The sequence below is a fragment of the Struthio camelus genome, chromosome 16 (assembly GCF_040807025.1).
Source record: "Struthio camelus isolate bStrCam1 chromosome 16, bStrCam1.hap1, whole genome shotgun sequence".
Classification (NCBI taxonomy): Eukaryota; Metazoa; Chordata; class Aves; order Struthioniformes; family Struthionidae; genus Struthio; species Struthio camelus.
In genome coordinates, this window is record NC_090957.1 from 12,620,067 (window position 1) to 12,637,901 (window position 17,835).

General features: G+C 56.0%; 1 protein-coding gene across 7 annotated transcripts in view; it reads right to left on the reverse strand.

The window, feature by feature from the left end:
• GTF2IRD1 (GTF2I repeat domain containing 1) overlaps positions 1-17,409 on the reverse strand; it is a 103,548-nt gene extending 86,139 nt beyond the window's left edge. For 3 of the 7 annotated variants that reach the window (XM_068910340.1, XM_068910339.1, XM_068910336.1), the window contains exon 1: positions 17,298-17,406. The gene's annotated coding sequence lies outside the window, so the exon portion shown is untranslated. Of the gene's footprint in view, positions 1-16,908; positions 17,018-17,297 lie in introns of those variants that run through there. The other 4 variants (XM_068910347.1, XM_068910345.1, XM_068910337.1 and 1 more) reach the window with 3 other exon arrangements.
• Positions 17,410-17,835: the final 426 nt, after the last annotated feature.

Sequence of the window (17,835 nt, forward strand, 5' to 3'; positions counted from 1 at the left end):
ATAGCTGGAGACTTAAGCCATGACTCAAAGGCTTGTAGTCCATGCTCATGTCTGGGCAGACCTGTGGGTATCACTGTGAGGGCTGCCCCAGGCCCGTGGATGGAGGCAGCAAGCTGGGCCTCTCCCAGACGCTTCTGCTCAAAGTCACCAAGACCAGGTGACCTAATGATTGCTGCCTCTTCTCTCCTGGCCCCACAGGACACAGTGATGCTGAGGCTATAAAGTGATGGCCTGGGCCAAAATTTCTCTTCCCCTCTTCTCTAAATGTCGCCGATACCTTCGCACACCAGATCATACGAACAGCTCCTTTAATAGGGAAAAGTCCCCTCCTTTACTGGCTGTTTAACCCTAGCGTGAAGCCTCCATGCTTCCCCATCCTGCGCAAACAGTGCCAGCTGGCTGTCCCTCAGGTGAACAGGCAGCCTGGGCACAGAGAAACCCTGGAGAGCTGCTTACCACCGCCAGGGCGAGCACAACCCCTAGGCACGGGCTGGGCCACCGTCGTCGCGTGCCGTGCGACCTCCCACCGGCAGGCACCTCGCGGCCACTCAGGGCGGGCAGCTTCTCTGCTCGCCCCCCGCTCTCCCAGGTGGAGAACCCCATGGAGTCCCTCCGACCTCCACGCTGACCTGCTGAAGGTGGCAGACCTCCTGCCCCTGCAGACACCGCGCGGACCTGCGTGCAAGCCCGACTCAGTCTTCCCATCAACTTAAAGCCTGCTGAAGCGATCAGCGAGAGCCTCTTGAACTTGAAGGCCTCTGGACAAAGGGTCCAGGGGGAATTTGAGGCAGAGCCTGCCACGAGCCCCGTCCAGATAAAAAGCACAACGGGGAGAGGGACGTTGGAGCCGGGGGAAGAGAAGCAGCTTGCCCACACTCACACTTCCCAGACGGTTCACTTCTCTCGCTCTTCCGCGTTAATGAATTCATCTCGGCTATTAAATGCACCAGCACAGGGCCGCAGAGACAACGGGCTCGGGGCCGCCGGGGCAAGGCCGGTGACGGTGCACGGGCCGAGGAGCCGACGGCTCCCCGCGCCACGCGGCTCGGCCCTGAGCAACGCCGCAGCAGCCCCTCCACGGCCGAGCCCAGATGGCCCCGCGCGCGGGGAAAAGGGGTGCCCGGCCGGGCTGGCGGCATCGGGCGCCGCCAGCCAGGATGCCGCAGGGCGAGGAGAGCGGCACGGGGGGGCCTCGATCCGAGCCGCAGGTCCTGCGGAGACGCACGTACCCCGCGCTAGGCTCCAGATTAATTCTGATTTCCATTGTGTTATGAAACACATTATCTGTTGAAGCTAAGTCAACAGTTGTTTGCATTTACGCGTAAACATACTGAATATTAGGAACTGGGCCAGCATCGTATTTGCATACGAAACGCAGCCCGCACTGCCCTCTCTCCCTGGCTTTTTTTCCATCCCTGCAGTTAAAGATATGGGGAAGTATGGAGATCAGGAAACCCAAGACCAGAGCGGTTCGAGAAGCAAAAACCTTTTTTTTCCCCCCCTTCCATTTCTATTTTTGTGCAGAAGGAGGAAAAAAACCATCTCTTTAAAACTATATAATGTACCGACACGCACACCCCTTAATCTTGCACCCAAAACTAAACCGCTTCAAATTCTCAGTGATATGCATATCTTATCGAGCCTGCTTTGCATATCGCATAAATATTTATTTGCTTTTAATCCTGCAAAGCAAACCTGCCTCGTGGCACATTTTCCTTTCAAGCAGCAATGGAAGAGTTTTAATCGGGAGCCGCAGCGCCCGGCGCGGCGAGCGCAGGAGCGGCGTCTCAAAGGCAGAGCCTCCCTTCGGTGCCAGGGCGGGTAAACAACAGAGTAGCCGCCGCCACGGCCCAACATTAAACACGGCCCCGTCCAGCGCCGGGCGCCCCGCGGCACCCGCTCCCCACGCCCGCCGGGGAAAACGTGGCCCCGGCGCGGACGACGCGTGGCCAAAGCCGGATGCCGGAGGTAGCCTGCCCCAAACCGAGTCCCCGACCCGGCCCCGAGCACCTTCCGGGTACCGGCGCCAACGGCGGACCCCTGCCCTGCTCGCGGCCCACCTCGTCCTCGGGGCAGCGTGGCGGGGCGGAAGCGGGGCCGGCCGGCCGCCTGGCCCGACGCCTCCTCGCTCGCTTCCGGCGGCCGCCTGAACCCCGAGTTTTGCCCCTCGCGAGGGCGGCTCGAAGCCTGCCGCCTCCTCGGCGGAGGGAAGGGCGACCGCGAAGCCGGCGACGTCTCTCCCCGCACGCGGCGCCCGCTGGCTCGACCGACGCCATCTCCGACCCGTCGCTAGGGGGAAATCCCGCCCAGAAAGGGGACAACCTCAACGCAAACGCGCCCGTCGCTGTCGGCGTGCGGCCGAGCGCTGGCGTCTTGGTCACCCAAACATCCGGGGCACCTTAATTACCTCTTGCTTCAGACAGATGGGTTTGCCGGCATCCATCCCCGCTCCGCGGCCATCAAAGCATTCAAATCGGGATCTACGTAGCCTAAGATTGGGAATTCATTTCTTAAGCAGGTCCCCTTAAATGGCTTGCAAGCAATTAGGTAATCTGAGCGAGTCACCCACCAGCGGCGCCGCCAATCCGCTCGCGGAGCCGAGCGCGCGCGGCGAGGGCCTCGGGGAGCCGTTCCAGGGGAAGCTGGAGAGCTCTCTGCTAAGCTCTTCACACAGCGCGCACAGCCGCAGAGTGGGTAAACACAAAGCTACTTTATAATGTTAAAGTAAATATTTAAAGAGGCATTTATTTCATCTGCTCGGTTGCAATACCTCGTCCTCTGCAAAGCCGCCATCGCGGGCGAAGCGGCGGGCCCGGCGGCTCGCCTCCCCCGCGCTGGCGGTGGGCAGCAGCGCTAAATCCTTATCGGAGACCAAACACGGTCTTGCACCAAGACATGACAGCGCACGTTCAGGTCGCCAGAGTTTAAAGCTGGGCTCCTCGTACAAGCTACGCAGGCTGGGAGCAGGGCAGGGCAGGGGGCACAGGAATCCCGGAGGGGCCTGGAGATTAATCCAGTCCAAAATAAAGCGTCCAACACATCACTGAACAGGAGCAAGCATGGAGGCAAGAGAGTCCCGCCAACTCCTGCTGGGGCGAAGGCAACGGGGCTCCCGCCGTTTGCCTTGAAAACTGTCTAGACAGCCATACGAAAGGTCTTCCCTGGTAATCAGGCTGCAGTTGCCTCAGTTGATGTTATTCTGCTACTCTTAGCCACCTTCTTACCCACTCAGGGAATGAGCTTCTTGCAGCAGGAACTAGCCAGTTGGCCACCTAAGGCAGTGGGAACACAGCTCCAAGGCACTACAAAAAGACCCCTGGAGTTAAGAGCCTAGAAAAGCCCACCCCACGGAGGCTGGCCTCCCCTCTTCCCCTCCACCACCGAGATAACAGGAGGTGCTCGCAAAACGCAAGAGCAAACTTTTTAACACAACCTAGCAACATCACATTTCTGCAGCTACAGTCACCATGGAAGTAGGGGTAGGGCATATGCAGGTAGGGACACTTGGGCCAAAATACAAAGAAGCGCTCCTTCCCCTCAGTCCAAAATAGGGAGGGAAAAAAACAGAGTTCCTGTTCAGGAACCAAAAAGAGTTGCTGGGTTGTCCAGGAAGCTCACCCAGCTGAGACACAAGCTCCTCTGAAGAGGAGCTTTGCCAAAGGTGCAGCTGGTCATCTCTGGTCCCAATGGGCCTGGCTCTTCCAAAATGTCTCCTTGCATCTTAACTTCCCAATATCAAGTAAAAAGAACAAAGGGGCAAGTTCTGTCAGGAGGCTTAATGTTTCTTGATTAGATACTCCGATAGAAAAGGTGGGGGACAGAAGCTTCTGGGCACACAAGGAGGTCTGTGGTTTTCCGAGGAGATCAGCATGTCTAATTAAAGGTATTCCTCCAAACCTTGCCTCTAGCATCTCCTCAGACCATCATGGCTACATTACAGACTGCAACAAGGAACAGAGGTGTTTCTGAACAGCAATACTGCGAGAATTTCTCCCTCAATCCCTATGTCCAACATCTCTCTGTCAATAACATAAAACTCTTAGAAGAGTCAATCCAGCCCTCCCTCTTCTCTTCTCAGATACTGAGACTACCAAGGGCAATAAAGTGAGATTCAAGCAGGAAGCAAAATCAATACCAAGAATGAACGTTCTGGACTTAAATGCCTTTTGTAACATCACTAGCTAAAAGCAGGCTACTGAAAGAGGGAGGAAAAAAAAAAACCCATCTCTCTGCAAACCCACAACACATCAGTTTAAGAAGAATTGCATTTGCTGTAAGGCTTTTCACAGATACAGCTAGCAATTTCTAGGCTAGGAGCACACACAAGGCTCCAGATGCACCAAGCCGTGGCCACCCAGCCTGTCATTCCCCCCTTGAGTGAGAAATAACCCCGGCTGAGCTGTCACGGAGGGAGGGAGGAGGAAAAACCTCCAGGACCCGGATCCTCCCGCAGCACCCGCCGCGCAGGCACCCTCCGACACGCCGGCTCCTCCCCGGGGCAACGCCGGCCGGCTCGCATGCTGCGGTTTTGGTGTCAGGGGGTGCAGGGGCTCTGGCCGGAGCCCAAGGCGAGGAAGCTGAGAGCGGAGGGGGAGACAGCGCTCCGGAAAACGCTCTCTGTCCCTCAACTGGTGCAGACGCCGGGAGGGAAAACCATCCGCCAAGCGCTCTCTACACCCACGGGCTCGCCGCGGCTGCCCAGTCTTAGCTATTTTCTTTCCTGTTCTTCTGGTCTCTCCCTCCCGTGCATCTCTAACACCTCCGAAGGGCTCACTCCGGCTGCTGATGGACGGACATCTGTGCTCCTCCTCTAATAAGCAACTATGGAGGCACCATCTTCCCTGCCTAAAAGAAAATAAAAAAAAAAAAAAAAAACACACCAACGCTGCCCAGCTCTGTGTCAGAGCTGCAAACACAGCACAAAGCAAGCTGGCCCACGCCAGCGCCTTCCCAACACACGCAGGGCGGCAGGGTCCCCTGCCAGGGACGAGCGCCGGGGGTCGGACGCGCTCGGCACCCACGGGTGCCCCCGTGGTGCAGGGTGCCGAGCTCTGGGAGCTAGGCCTACCAGCGACGCGGCAGGAGCCCTGGGGTGACGAGCGCTTTGGAAGAAAGCTGATTTAAGTGTGAAAATAAGAGCAGAGCGCCTTGGAAAAGCCGTCCCCCCCTGCCACCGCGGAGCCTCGATAGCCTGGCTTGCCGCCACCACATCAAAACAACCAGTATCCAAAGCAGAGACAATCTCCATGTTATTTTTAATTATTAGATTTAAAATAATAAAGGAGGCCTACGTGCTCTAATACATCAATGACAGCACAGTAAAATCCCAGCTGCATTAAAAATAGTCATTTCTACAAGAACACGGCTGCCAGCCAGCCACCTACAGAAACTCCTTTCACCCCTTCCAGCATTACGGGAAGCATAGTCTCAGCTCCCTCCAAAGACACTACCAACCGAGATCTTTTGCAGCATGCCAGCAGGTCATCAAGCTAGGAAATACGTATTTTGCACACGCAAAAAAAAAAAAAAAAAAAAAAATCAAGCAGGAACCAAAAAGATATTCCAAGAGCAGAAATAACAGGATCTATGATCTCAGGGGAGAGAGAAAGAAATAACCAGTAAGAAAATTTAACGGCCGCGAGGCCATAAAACAACCAGTCGGCTTTCAAAGAGCATGTAAAGATCAGGGGATTTGTGCGCTACAAGGTGCAGAGCAGAGGAGATCTTTGCTCTAGCTGGTAGCTAAAGTAGAGTAAACTTTTGTCTCACTACCGCAGCACAGAAGTCGGCTTTTATCATGGAGTGCCTCGCGCACGTATCCGTTGATACGGCTGTACTTATGCAGGTGTAATTCCCACGGAGATAAAGACCTTGTTTTTCAACAAGCAGCAGCATCATACATAAATTACAATAGCAAACATCAGAAAACAAAGACGTTTTCAAGAGAGCACATAATCCTTGGAGCAGCAGCTTGGGGAAACCTGAAGGATAGTACTGTCTGCAAAACGGCTGCAGGAAGACAACATGAAAGAGATGCTGGCTCTTCACCCGCAGGCCAAGGAATAATCCCATCTTCTCCCCCCACCCCAGCCCCCATAAAGGGAATACCTTTGGGCAGGTGGAAAAATTAATCAACGTAAGCAATACGCATTCAAGGGGCCCAGGAAGCCGTTGGGATTTTCAAGCATCACCAACTCCAGAAAAACCAAACTGGGTTTCCATAGCGCTTTTTATTTTCCCTTGTCTCATCGGGTGTTTCTTGCTGCGCGCAGCTGCTTGGCGCCGGCTCCCCCCTCGCTCGCCTCCAGCGGGACGGGACCTCGCCGCGGCGAGCGATCCCGCTTTCCTGGGCAGGTGGATCTCACGCTGCCTTTCGCTCTTGCCTGGCCTTAACTCCAGCGGAGAGATGGGCGGAAGGAGGGAACGGCACGCGTGGCCGACCCAGCCGTCCCCGGGGCCAGGCCTTTGCCCCGGCTAAGCCAGCCTGGATAAAACGAGCTGCTCAGCAGCAAGCGCAACCAGCGCAGGTAGGACTGAAGCACGATGGGCAAGAGCATCCCAGCGGCTCACCCCCACGAGCCCCCCAGCAAAGGGCTTCACAGCCCCCCGCGCTCCCGTCAACGAGTTAGCCTCTTCCCAGCAGTCTCGGATGCAGCACTTCAGCAAAACCACTCACTGGAAACGGACTGGATTCGGCCACGTTTGGATGGACAGCAGGACAGCCGCCCCCCATCTCCTGACACAGAGCATGCTACGGTCCCTTCACAGGCCTGCTAACGTCATGCTCAAACTGCAGGAACCGACAACAGGAAGACAGCCCTCGACAAGGGTGTTGGTGCCCGGGGTGAGGGGGACAGAGGCCATGAGGACTTTGCTGACAAAGCCATCCTTTTCATCACACTGCTGGAGAAGACCCTGCTGGCAGTTCCCCCCACGCACCGGGAAGCTGTGCCACGTCCTGACCCCACCACCCCTGCGCGGCAGGGCAGAGCCGGGACCTCAGCTGTCCCACAACCAGGTCACTGCTCTGCCCCCGCGGCCTCCCCACCTCCCCAACCCCCGCTCCTCTACCTGGGCGTTCCCCAACCTGCACAACACCGTTGGTGCAAAGGGATGGGGGAGACCTCCCAAGTCTCCAGGAAGCTTTTCCGCTGCACACGAGAAACACGTCCCAGCCGCGGCGGGGAGGCCACCTGCTCGCACCCACGTGGCGAGAGGTGCTGACTCAGCGCAGCTGCAGCTATTGCCTCCCAGCACATCCCAGCATCGCCAGCCCTCCCACCGGGCTGTCGCACCGGGGACTCACACAAGGAGGGACCCGAAGCCGGCGATGAGCCCCCTCAATCCCTTCCCGTCCAAGCAGGGGACGCCAGCAGCCCGGCACACGGACAGGACGCAGGCCGGGGAAGGAATTAAACCGATTCAATCATCTCACGCGGCCGTCGCTCCCCGCTCGCCTTTTCTGCGCTAGCTGAGACAGCTTTAAAATAAATAAATAAATACATACAACCTGACACTAATTCTAATGGTTTTAATAAATGTTTAATGTCTTGTTAAAGGTCGCCCGCCTCCTGTTCTCACTGCAGATTTGTATTAATAGCACACGGGCCACTCGGCTTCAACTGTGTTGTTTCATCAGGATTTCAAATGTTTGGCATACTCTTCTCCCAAGTGATGTATTTAAAAAAGAAACACACAATGCACTACATAATAAACTGTCAGAGAGAACAAGGGCACCCAGCCAGCTCGCGCGCTGCCAGGGGAAGGCGCGGATTAGCATGGACGCGGGCAGGGAGACGGGCCGCGCGGCCAGCCGGCTCCGCGCATCCCCTCCCGAAAGGCCTGCAGCCAACGCCGACTCATCGGCGCGCTCGCCTCCTCCGGCCCGACGCGCGCGCGGCGCTCGGCTTTTTCCTCGGGAAGGGGGGCAAAAACGGGATTAAACTATAAATCAGGAGAGAAGGGCCCCTTCGGAGGGCTGGGGTAATTTCATCCGGGGGGGGGGGGGGGGTGTTTTCTAGGCGTTTGTCCCCAGGTAGGTGAGATGAAATCATAGCACTGCCATGCCCCTACCGGGTGCAGAGTAATTTATTTCCAGCGATCCTCCTCTAACGAAGCTAATTCATAACCCTGTCAGGACGCGGACGCTGGGCACCGGCGCAGCGACGCTGCCTCCCCTTCCCCCCCAGCCTGCATGATGAAAAACCCCGACCCAAGCCCCAACCCGGATGGGTACCCAAGGCCTCAAAGGCTGGTTGCGCGAGCAGAGCGTTTCACACGTTGCCCCGGCCGGGAGCCCTCCTTCCTCCCGGCCGCTGCAGAAGGGCTCCCGCCGGGGCCCGCTGCCGCCGCGCGGATCACGCCCAGGGCTGCTCCCATCCTCCACCGTGCCCACCATGACCAGCTTTCTAGGAGACACGGACCAAAACCAGGCAATGACTTGAGGGGCTCTTCCCACCCACAGCAGCTTTCCAAGCGCTCGGTACTGGTGAGCCGACTCCGACCTGGCTGACTGCCCCAACCCCGCCACGAGCTGGTCCCAGCCTCATGTGAACGGCACTTAATAAAGAGCAAGTGTTATATTACAAGATGCCCAGGAGCAAACACAGCCTGCGCGCGAGGAGGCATGACCTTGTGGTTGCAGCAGAGCCGCGTATCCGCAGTCGCTCCCGAGCTCTTTGAAGGGCCCCCAAACGCTTTCTGGCGCCTCAAGAAATCCCTCCAGAGCAGGTCGCACTTCTTCAGCCAGAGCTGCCGGCCTTCAACAAGTCTTGGAGCTACAGCTGTTGCAAAGAGCTTAGGTCATCAAATCTCTTTGTAACAGACCTGGAGATCTTTGGCTCGGAAAACTTGGACTCCGTTACTCAGGCTGACCCGATTTCTGGGGGACTTGCTGATGACCCTAATGAAACACCAGTCTCACTCTCGAAGCAAGTAACTGACTGGTGTGAACCAAATCCCTGCCCTGGTCTTGTGCATGGTGACATGTTTGCCTCAGCCACGGGAGGGAGACGGGTGCTTCCACCCAACCACTGGAAAGCTCATGACCCAGAAAACCAGAAAAAGTTCCCTAACACATCCCTAGTCTGCTGAAAAGAAGATTATTAGGAAAATGCTTTTCTCCCTTTGACTATAAAGACAACTCTTGTTTCTGCTAGGACAGGCAAGATGAGAATCAGACAGTTTCCTCCAGCCCTACATCTGGGGTGTGGTTCCTCTTCGCTGGCAAGAGAAAGTGACTGCGAAATCGTGCAGCAAGCCAGTTACCATCACTCTGTGCACCACGAGTAATAACTCTGCGCTCGGCAGTGCTTTAGCAGATGGTGTATTGTAACATCATTATATTTACCTAACGAGATTGTTTTATTGTATTCCTGTAACAATAAAGAGATAGAAGATAGAAGCCAACTCCTGGGCTTCAACAGCCCAGTTGCCAAAAAACAGACAAGACGACCTACAGAAATATAAATAATAATTTCAGAGGTGACATTAATACATTTTATCTTTTATATTAAAACCCATGTGACTTGTATGCACCAATAAAGACGTGTAATTACATTCCTTAACTGCCAAATCTTCAAAATGCTGAAGAAGGAGTTCTGGTAGCTGCAAGGGTCATGCTATGGACAGCGTTCAGCTCCTCATTAAACCAGCTCAGGACACATTGCGGGAGCACCAAAGACTGCAATCTCTTCAGGGCAAAGACCATCTTTTGCTGTTTGTGCAGCACTTGGCACAACAGGGTTCTAGCCCAGGACTGGTTCTACCCAATACTAACACAATACAAATAAAGATAATTCCCACATACTTAATCATTACCAGAGCCTGGGAAGAGCTCTGCATAGAAATGATAATCAGGTCCCTTCTAATTAGATAGGGAGACATAATCCTTCCTTTCCTACAGGCTTTCTAATCTCTGCCTTGAACTCTATGACAACACATGCAAGATGAGCATTACTTTAAGGAGAGCCTAAAACAGGTCCAAAAAAACGAAGTGCTGTGGACCTAGCCCAGCGCCATGGTGACTCTGCTTGGAGCACCCAGCCGGGGAGCCCCATACTCCACCAAACAGCGTGTGTAGGCCTAAATCACTGTCCCTGAAAACTCAGCACCGAAACCCAGTCCAGCCTCCAAATGCAAACCATCAAAACCCCTTCCGGAGTCAGTTTTGGCAAGGTCAACGCAACAGCATCCAAACAGGAAAATTAGATTACAATACATTTGCATTACAATACATTTCCATCTCCAGTCACCACATTGCAATGGAGGCAGGGGCAGGCAGCACAGAAGCTCGTTTCGGGCTGCGTCCCAAATCTATTGATGTCCTGGAGGCTTTCCATGCCCACTCGTAGCATCGGATCACGTCCTGTGCAGGGCAAGGGAAAAGCGCAGCGCTCCAGCCCCAGAAGCATGAATTACCAGCGCTGGTATGTGAGCAAGTGGGTGGGAACGGCTGCTCCTAGGTGCAGTCATCGATGCTATGTGTCACGAGTGCTCTTGGCTCCTGAAAGCTTTAGAAATTCCCAAGTGCAGAGCCCTTGCATACTTTGAGCTCTGTGCAGAGCCTTTGTAAGTGGCTGGGCTTAATTTCAAAAGCAAGGATTGCCATTAATTAGAAGCAATACTTGGTTTGCCTCTTTCATCTGCACATCACTGTGCCGGGGTCAATATTCCCTCTGCTGCCCAAACACTGCCCACCTCCGGCCTCTCCTAGAAGCCATCTCCACCCCAAGTACGGGCTGCACGAACCACCCAGACCCTTTCCTGCTCCACCTAGGGCAAACCCCTTCATGCCATTAGGGCTGGATTTGAGACAACAAGCAAGTAACCCAGTACTCACTGTCAAAAGATGTCTCCTCCACATCAGCAAGGTCATATAATACAAAAAAGTACTACAGAGTGGGTGGTTTCCTAGGGGATGCTGGCAAGTAAACGCAGCCAGAGGTAAAAACAAAAAGCAAGCTTTTCTGAAACTCAGGCACAGAGCTGTATCTACCCCCACACTTCATCCTTTAAGGATGGGCAAGGTATGTTTTTCCACAGCAACCATAACAAAACCAAGAAAGTCTTTCTTATCCACTGCCATGGTTTTAGCTTCCCAAAGCTATCTTGCTCCAGTTGACATTCTCTCCACCCACCATGAGTTCTTCTTAAGCCAAACAGACCATCTTTAAGTTCTTCTAACCATCAGTGAGAAGCAGATGTTGGTTAACACCTGGGACTGGTCTGGCTGCAGTGCCCAGGAGAGTACGACCCTGCGTGCTACGGATTTCTTATGTTTGCATACGAGTGGGAGACTATTAGTAGAGGGAAAGCTTTGAGCATTTTGGTTTTCTCTTCTTTTTAGCAGAAAACCTTGATGGCAGCCCTTCATCGCTGAGGTCATTATTCTTCTCAGCTGTTGCTGTGTAGGTGAGGAAGAAGGAAGCATGGTGCTCCTTGATCGCATGGTTTTTTGAGTGATGCTATTTGCGGTTGCAATCCCATCCGCTCATTCCCTACCTCAGCTAGAGGGGGAAAAAAAAAATCTTCGTTCCCCACAGGAAGGAGGTGAGAAGAAATCTGTCTGCAAAACACCCTTTCTCATTTAAAGGGCATTCTCAGCCACCCCTTCAAATTACACCCTAAAACGCCTAGTTGTTATTATGGTCCAGCTACATCATGTCTCTCTTAGAGCTGTACAAGCCTCTCCAACCTCTTTCACACGTCGAAGGGGGAGGATTTTTCCTCAAGAAACATCAAAACCACTCAGCTAAGTAGGATGTACGACATCTGACAGGAACTGGCACCCTCACGTGTCACAGGAAAGTGCAAGAAGCATTCAAAGAGTTGCAAAATTTCCTGCCCACAGGTTTTTCTACCCCTTCCTCGTCAGACTGATTTATGCCCCAAAGCACCTTCCAAACTTCTTCGTTTTATTCTCTGCTAACACAGCTACGGGAGCAGATCTTTAACAGGTTTGTGGTATCCACCACGAGTCTTTTGCACATACACACTCTCCCTTCCCTGCTTAAGTCCCTTCCCTGCCGCTCACGTAGCTCTGGCTAACTGTCAAACCATTGCGAATCTCACCCAGGACATAACTGACGGGCAAGGGGCAGACAGGCTGGTTGATTTTGTCCCTTTCAAGCTTCTAGGCTAAATGGTCAAAGAGTTCCCAGGAGCGTCAGGGCACCCCAACTTGCAGATGGGCTCTGGACTACACATTTTAAGAAGCAAGTCAGTCCCTTCCAGGTCTGCACTAGTCTCCAGGCACGTATTTTCTCCTTTTGATGTTACAGATTTAAAGAAAATGAAGACAGAGCAACCTCATAATTCAAGTGAAAGGTGGAGATCAGCTTTGAGGGAGAGAGTCCTGGTAAAGGCTGATTATATCTTTGTGAATTTGCACAGGCAGAGCAATTGTGTTTGCTGCTCTCCTGTTCATCTAGCTGAAGTTAATTCTCTTCTTAAAACAGTCATAATAGCACTGAGCAGAGGCAAAGCAACACAAAGCCACAAAATTCAAACAGAAGCTGTTTGTACATATAAATGTAAATCCCACCAAGGTGCAATCTGCTTTTAAGAAGGCGATTCTTGCACTGAGTACTTTCTTAATAACATTTTACCTTTGGGGAAAGCCTTATTGATAGAGTAGGAAAAGTCCCTCCGAAATCAGTGCCAAAGCCTTCAAGAAGTAGCGTTTGACTACTCCTGGAACTAAGACTGCTCCGGAAACAAGCAGCAGTAGATATTTTCATCTGTATCATACAATGATGTAATATAAGACCTCCCCAGCTGATGAAGCATAAGCTGCTTTTCGAGACATTCTTAGGCAGCTGCCCACCTTCCCACACAGCAGCAGTCCCACGCGATCAGCCCCCAACCATATGCCCCAGTCTTGGCAGATGTCTCGGCACCCGCGGATCGAGGACCCCAGCCGGAGGGGTACGTCTCTCTATCAGACGCTGGCTCCAGACCAAGTCCCGCGTGGGAAGGGAGACGGGAACCTCAACCACCCGACAAAACAGAGCTTCCATAGCCTCCACAGCTTGAAATTTTGTTTCTACAAAATGAATGAATCGGGTTGCGTTAAGTAACGCAGAAGAAACGATTAAGCCAGTTCCTGCATCCACACTAAAAACAAGCAGCAGAAAACCCCAAGCCCCCAAGCTATAAAGACCATCTGAGTCACTTCCATCGCGCCCATCACTGTGAAACCCAGAGCCTCCCACAGGTTCAGGCCCTACCACGGGCTCCTGACCTCTTTTCAAATGTAATGTTTCAAGAAATTAAAAAAAACACCACACAACAGCACTGCAGCCTTTCACTTTACAGTTTTTACAACTTCCACTGGATAGAGAAGCATTCCTGGGAAACCTTGCTCTTGTCTGCCAAGACCCACCTTCGGAGGGCTTTCAGCTGAAGCCCAAGCTCACCATGAGGCCCCAGGAAGCATCTTCCCTTTGCAAATGAGGCGCTGCCCAAAAACACCTCTGGCAGATCAGCCTGAGCCCGGCACGGGGAGCAGAGCTGCTGCACACTTAACCCGTCCTCAGAGCCATCAGCCAGCGCTTTACGCCCAAGCCCTGCTGTCCTGGCCAGCACACGGCAGCAGACCCCCAAGAAAAGCCTCTTTTTTCCCCTTGAGAAAGACCACTCACAAGAGCATTTCCATGTGGCAACCGTATTCGGAAACGGGGTTCCAGCAGCAGAAGAAATAAATATCCTCTGCTTTCCACCTCAGAGGTTGCTAGTGCCAAAATTCATGCCAGCACTAAGGGTCAAACCTGTAGGGGGTTAGGGAGAACGAGGCCAGGTGCTGGACGAAGTCCCTCTGCGGCAGCCCCGAGCACGGCCGCCTGGGTGCAGCTCATGAAATTCCCAGAGGAAGTACACTGCATCGATAATTGCCTAAAAAAATTTTAGCTATTTCCTGTGGGAACAGCATATGGGAATCCCCCATTAGCTTCCACAATAAAAGATTATTTAAACCACTATTTTGTTCTGGGGGTTTTTTTTGATTTAAGCGCAGCGTTGCTTGAGTAGTACTTGATGCATCTCACACAGGTGCCAGCTCAGGACAGCCAGAGCTGTTCTTTCCGTGCCGCGAAAAGGGCAGAGTTTCAAATTTGACGCGCTTCTCGCTTTTTTTGGCCAGGAAGTTTTAAGACTAAACTTGAGATCTGGATTAGCCTTTTAAACACAGCGCCAAGCGAGCCTCCCTGCCCAAAAGCGGCTCCAGCTCGGGCGAGGCACCTCCTTCCTCCGCCCGCCGAGCGGCAGGCAGCGCCCGCCGCAGCGCCGCGCGCCCACGGGCGCCCCAGCAAGGCCGGCGCTCGGCAACGCCTGCCGAATCGGCAGTGCGGCCAGAGGGATCGCATGAGGTTGCAGGCTGAGGAAGGATTAGCTTAAATAGTATTCCCCCCTCACCAATCCTTTTGGAGAGATTTAACTACATATAAGGGATGCTTCCAAGGATAAGCAGCTGGCTCCGCACGTTCTCAGAGCGCGAGCAAGCTAGCGACGGTCGGACGGCGAGAGCGCGGCTGCGGACGCCGACCGTGCGCGGCGAACAACTCCGCCCAGGCGCAGAGCGAGACGTCCCAGCGTCCCACGGGCCGGGCTGCGCGCTGGCACAGGGGGTGTCTCGCGATCCCGGCCGCGGTCCCGCGAGACTCTGCCCCAGGGCTCTGCAAAGCTCCCGGGATGCCCATCACAGCGAGCAAGGGCAAACCACCTCTTGCATCGGGCTTGTAGGGCAAGTTGCTAAATATGTCCCTGAGCAGGTTCTCTCTCTCCTCTCCCGGCTTTTCATTAGCAAACTTAAGTAAGCCAGGGACGTTGGCGCCTCTGATCCCTGGCACAGGGCACAGCAGCAGAGCTGCAAGTGGAAGAAGTGGCAAAAGCACAGAACTGCTTTCCTAAATAACCTCAAAAGCAACAGGAGGCAAGTGACAACGTACGGACAGGAAGCGCATCGATGACGGCACCACATCCTGGCCTCTGCAGGGACACACGGGCACGTTCTGGAGATGGCATCCAATTCAACCCAAAACAGCCCAGCTCCCCTTAGGAAGAGGTCTTCTCCCTCTCCCCACAAACAGACTTGGGTTGAGGTGGGAAGATCTGCTTCCCCTCACCGAACACTTCCAAGGTCACCATCTTCCACGGTATCAAACAGGCCTGGTGAGAACCCAAAAACAGGAGCCAATACCAGCTCGGGAATCAGAATCGACTTTGTGACAGTGCCAGAAACACCTTGAAGGACACAAGAACATCCCCTAACAGGGGCCAACGCACCAGACACGGCAGGATTCCCGCAAGGATGACCGCTCCCTTTGGTCACCCCTCCGATTTTGCCACGTGGGCAAAGACCTCACGATGGAAAGGGCCTGAAGCCAGCAGCTCACGGAGCCCAAACAGACTTTGCTGCTTCGTTCATCAACCAGCCCCTACTCTCGGCTCAGCGACACAGGAGAAACCCCGCACAGCCAGAAACGCTCACCCCGCGAGCCCGAGCGCCTCCGCGGCAGCGGACACCCCAGGAAAACCTCCCCTACGTCCGGCGGTGCCACAGCCCAGACACGCTTCACGCGGAAAACACGGCGTTTGGAGGAAACGCCAACTCGGACACCAGGCGACGTAGTGGTAAATCAGCAACACAGCAGAAAAATCAGGCGGCCGACACGAGGCCGACACGCAGGCACAGCTTCGCGTACGAGCGGCCCCAACGGGGCCGAAGCAGACGGCGACTCCCGCGCGTGCGACCTGCGTTGCTCCCGCGGTCGCAATCTGGGGCAGCGCCAGGGAGGCGCTGCAGCAGCTGAAGTTTTTAGAAAGTCAGCGTTATCCTGCCATCGCATCAGGTGCTTGAGCTGGCGGTAGCTGCAGCTCCCGTAGCTGGGGCGGCCGTGCCGGGGCCTCGCGGCCAGGGACAAGTCGGGGGTCCCGCGCCCCAAGCCGCCGGGCCTCGCCGCGCGGGTGCCAAGCGGCAGAGCGGGGCGCAGGAGAGGTGCTGCCGGGGCCGCGTCTTTTAACATCCTCTGCGCTTCTGAGGAGCCTCCTCGACAGCCATCAAGGTCTGAGCTGAAAATGGGAGTTTGTGCACCGCTTTCTAGTTCTGGAGCGAGCGCTGCAGTGATTTACCCAGGACTGGGCAGTTCTGGGGGCTTGGACAAGCGAGGCAGCTAACGTAACTGGCCCAGCCACCCCAGGAAAGGGCGTAAGGACCCGGATCGGACTAAATTAAAGGTGCTCACGTCCGCAGGATTATTCCCCAGCTAGAGCATTTGCATGCAGCTCATCTGTCAGAAGTAGTACAGCGACTAGATACCTCGAAGATCAGAGATCCCATTACGCTAGGCTCCATATAGACATCCCGAGAGACAGCCCGTATGTCCCGGAGCTCGCACGCCAAACAGGCGAGGGAGATGGTGGGGAGAAAAGGCAGGAGGAGGCAGAGCAACTTACCCCGAGCCGTGCCGGAGGTCGCAGCAGTCGGAAGAAACGCCCACGATACCCAGCACGCCCTACCCACAGCACGCAGCTTGGCCAGCGATTTGGGGGTCAATTCCTGGCAGCGCTTGTCCCTCCTGCCATCCTGCCCCAGATGACCCCCCCCTCCCCCAAAACACTCTGGCAAAGGCCTGCCCGGCACCCACGAGCGCCCGGGGATTACCCGCAAAGCTCCCACTTGCGACAAGAGGCGCCGCCGGGTACGAGTCTCGCTCCAGCGCGAGACACGATAATAGGATCGCTCTGATTTATAGCTTATCCTGGATAAATCCACCACCATCCCTCCGCGCTGGGAGGACAAGGGCACCGGACTCCCCAGGGAGGAACTTTCTCTCCATCCTGCCGGAGACACCGGGGTTTCCCTCCCCGAGCGCGCACACACCGACCCCCCCCCACTCCTCCCCAACCCACCTTTTCCATCCCACGTCAGCACCAGGGACCCGCGCTGGCGATTTTGCCCCTAAAGGAGCCAGGGAGCCCCAAGCGCGGCCGCTGAGCTGCCAGCTTCGCCCCGGCGGCCGGGGCGGCCCCAGCCTGCGCGTCGCCCTGCGGCCGCGCTGCCGCCCCCCGCAGCGCCGCCGGGCAGCAGCCCCCGCGCAGGCGGAGCGGAGCCGGCGCAGGTGGCGGCGGTGGCGGCGGCCCGGCAGCTCCCGCCGCGGGGAGGCTGCGAGAAGGGACGCGGCGGCCGCGGCATCTCGGCGCGCGCGGGGAGGCGCCGCTGCCGGCGGTCCCACGCGTGTCCGCGGCGCCCCACGCGTCCGGGGCTGGGGCGGGGGGGGGGGGATAAAAGTTTCTCTTACCGCAGGGCTCGGCGGCTCCGGCGCGCAGCGCGGCGCTCCTGCCTCCCTTTAATTAATCTGCGCGGGGGCGGGAGGCGGCGGGAAGGGGCAATTCCCTCCCCGCGCGGGCGGGGCCGGGCCGGGCCGGGCCGGGGGTGCTGCCCGCCGGGGCCGGGCCGGGCCGGGGCGCGGGAGGGCCGGCCGGGCAGGGCGCCCTGCTCCCGGGGGCTGCGGAGAGGCTCTTTGTTCTGTAATCCCAGTAAGATTGCAAGCCATTCGCCCCGGCTCTAATCCCAGCCCCGCTCAACAACAACATCCATTGGCTGCGATTTACATACAGGATTAACCAGCCCGCAGCCCGGCCGGGGGAGGGGACCCGCGCCGAGCCGAGCCGGGCCGAGCCGAGCCGAGCCCAGCTGAACCAAGCCGAGCTGAGCCGGGCCCGCCCGCGCCGAGGGGGCGACGGAGCCCGGCCCGGCTCAGCTCGGCCCGGCCCGGCCCAGTCTGGCCCGGCTCGGCTCGGCTCGGCTCGGCTCGGCCCGGCCCGGCCCGGCTCGGC